Here is a 3,737-nt window from a genome sequence, read left to right on the forward strand (position 1 = left end):
ATTATTAGATATATAATTATTATATGATTATAATAATTATTAGATTATATAACTATACGATTATAATTATTAGATTATATAATTATTATACAATTATAATAATTATTAGATTATATAATTATTATTATACGATTATAATAATTATTAGATTATATAATTATTATTATATGATTATAATGATTATTAGATTATATAATTATTATTATATGATTATAATAATTATTAGATTATATAATTATTATAGTATAATAATTATATTATATTATTATACTATAATAATTATATTATAATTATTATAGTATAATACTTATATTATATTATTATACTATAATAATTATATTATATTATTATACTATAATAATTATTATTGTTGGTTGGATAATCTTGGGTTGCTTCTTTTTTTTTTTTTTTCTTTTTTTTGAGATGGAGTCTTGCTCTGTTGCCCGGGCTGGAGTGCAGTGGCGCGATCTCACAATCTACGTCACAGCAATCTACGTCTCCTGGGCTCAAGCAATTCTCCTGCCTCAGCCACCCAAGCAGCTGGGATTACAGGCAATCTTGGGTTACTTCTGAGCTGAGCAACCTGGGGCCAGTGGCTCAAAACGCCCAGGTGCCAGTTTCCCTTTTGACAAATGAGGACCATGTTCCCGCCCCTCATCATTGCAGAACAAAAGTCATGAGGTTGTCCAGAAGCTGCAAAATAGGTCAGCAGGACTGAGACTTCAGGACAAAGAGAAAGTGGAGAAACATAGGCAGACACCCCGGCAGGGACCAGATCAGCAAGGCTGAAGGAGGCTTCCTTTAGCTGGGCGGCAGCGGAGTGGAGTGGCAGGAGTACTACTAATTTGCATGGTTTACCATATAGGGCCCCACTCAGCACAGGCTCTGTGCTGGTGCTCTGCAGAGAAAAAGACAAAAGTCACTCAGGGGGCTGACAGCCTAATGTGGCTCGAGGGCAGATGGTTGCAAGGGAAGAAGGGAGATGGTGAGAAGTATTGGAGAGACTCAAGAAAGCCGCCAGGAATGGTGACTCACGCCTGTAATCCCAGCGCTTTGGGAGGCTGAGGCGCGTGGATCATTTGAGGTCAGGAGTTCGAGACCAGCCTGGCCAACATGATGAAACTTCATCTCTACTAAAAATACAAAAAACTATCCAGGTATGGTGGTGCATGCCTGTAACCCCAGCTGCTTGGGAGGCTGAGGCAGGAGAATCGCTTGAATCTGGAAGGCGGAGGCTGCAGTGAGCCGAGATCGTGCCACTGCACTCCAGCCTGGGCTACAGAGAGACTCTGTCTCAAAAAATAATAATAATAAAAATAAATAAATAAAAATTAAAAAATGAGGACCTGGTTGTGCTCACCTGGAATCCCAGCTACTCGGGAGGCTGAGGTGGGAGGATCGCCGGAGCCCAGCAGTTTGAGGCTGGACTGAGCTATGATCGTGCCATTGCACTCCAGCCTGGGCAACAGCAGACTCTGTCTCTAACATAAAGTAAAATAAAATAAAATAAAATAAAATAAAATAAAATAAAATAAAATAAAAAAGTGTCGATGATCACTATGAAGGGGTGTAGGGACAATCCCTGGCATCAGGAAGCGCCTCCTGCCTCCCTGAGATTCTGCAGACGCCAGCTGTCTGACGTGCCCATCTGATCTGCAGAGAAGGGACGTTGAGCCCTGGGGTTCTAGCTGGAGTTTCTGACTTTCTGAGAAAAAAAGGGCAAAATCCCTCCAGAGCTGGTCTGGCCCTCTCTCCTTCCAGCTTCTGCTGGTGTTCATTCCCCTCCCCTACAGCCCAGGCCACCCCCACAGGAGCCCAGGACAGGAAGGGGTAAATTCTAGGACTGGGGATGTTTGATTACTCCCAGGACAATAGTTCTGTGACTTCAGTCATTAGTGACTTTTTTTCCCCATCGCTGCAATCTCCCCCTTTGAACAATTGAACTATATTTTGCTTAGCATTCATCACTTCTGCATCTTGAATTTATTCATGTAACAAGGAGACTTGATTTCGGCATCCTCACTGAAAAACCCTCCTCATTGCCCCAAATAGTAGGGAAACCTAAAAATAAATGTGAATATAAGGAACACAAAACCAAGTCCTTGAATTCTGGCTGGATACAGACGCCTGCTAAGCCTCAGGGTCACGGAGGCGCTAAAGACATGTTAGTGCCCAGTGGAGACTTTCCCCTGGGCTCATTGCAGGGACTCCGGGGCTGGGCTGCCCGCCTGTGGATCTTCTCAGCTGGGTAAGTCACTTGTGCCTCAGTTTCCTCCTCTGTCAAATGGGAATGACAACATCATTGCAGATGTTTTGAGGAGTAAATGAGTTAAAATAGGTTAAAAAAAAAACAAACTTATGACCAGGCCTGGTGCAGACTAAGTGCTCTATAAATAATAGCACTTTCTTGGCAGCATAGCGAGATCTCGTCTAAAAAAAAAAAAAAAAACTTAAGAAAAAACTAGCCAGGCGTGATGGTGCACAGCTGCAGTCCCAGCTCCTCAGGAGGCTGAGGCAGGAGGATCCTTTGAGCCCTGGAGTTTGGGGCTGCAGTGAGCTGTGATGGTGCCACTGCACTCCAGCCTGGGTGACAGAGTAAGATCTCTTAAAAATTTATATAGCGTTTGTTTGTTTTTAGACAGTTTCACTCTTGTTGCCCAGGCTGGAGTGCAAGGGCACAATCTCAGCTCACCACAACCTCCGCCTCCTGGGTTCTATCAGTCCTCCTGCCTCAGCCTCCCGAGTTGCTGGGATTACAGGCATGTGCCGCCACACCCGGCTAATTTTGTGTTTTTAGTAGAGACAGGGTTTCTCCATGTTGGTCAGGCTGAGTCTCGAACTCCCGACCTCAGGTGATCCACCCACCTCAGACTCCCAAAGTGCTGGGATTACAGGTGTGAGCCACCGCACCCAGCCAAAAAATAGCGTTTTAAAAAATTATGAGGTAGCTCAAGAGACAAGCTAATCATGTGATTTATCCAGAAAGGAAAGAACCCTCCTATCACATGATTCTCTGTTGATTAACGAAGTGCCCAGAGGCCTCTGAAATATGTTTCCCACAGGGGGAAACTGGCTTAGAAAGACCAGAAAGATCCGGGGAGTCTGCTCTGTGCAGTGAAGCTTCTCTTCTTGGCACCTGCCTGGCATCGGAAGAGGGCCCCTTCTCCCTCCCTGGGCTTTTATGTGGACACTGTAATGCCTCAGTTTCCTTTCTTTCTTTCTTTTTTTGACACAGGGTCTCACTCTATCACCCAAGCTGGAGTGCAGTGGCACCATCATAGCTCACTGCAGCCTCAAACTCCCCAGCTCGGGTGATTCTCCCCGCCTCAGCCTCCTGAGTAGTAGTAGCTGGGACCACAGATGTCTGCCACCAGCCTGGATTATTTATTTATTTATTTTGTAGAAACAAGAGTTTCGCCATGTTGCCCAGGCTGGTGTCAAACTCCTGAGCTCAAGCGATCCTCCTGCCTCAGCCTCCCAGAGTGCTGAGATCACAGGTGCGAGCCTCTGCACCCGACCTGTTTCCTCATCTGGAAAATGGCAGGGAAACGTTCTGCCAGCTGGGACGCAGGCTCTGCCAACTCTGGCATGCCAAAGCTCTGGGCACAGGGCGAGTCCCACCAGCGTGGGCGTCCAGAGCTATTTCTGACAAGACCCCTTTGCGCCTGCCCAGGGAAGAGCCAAGTGGCCCCAGGCAAGACCGCCCCGCCCGGCTGCCACACCTTCCCCTCCAGAGC

Source organism: Pan paniscus, chromosome 20 (assembly GCF_029289425.2).
Source record: "Pan paniscus chromosome 20, NHGRI_mPanPan1-v2.0_pri, whole genome shotgun sequence".
Taxonomy (NCBI): Eukaryota; Metazoa; Chordata; class Mammalia; order Primates; family Hominidae; genus Pan; species Pan paniscus.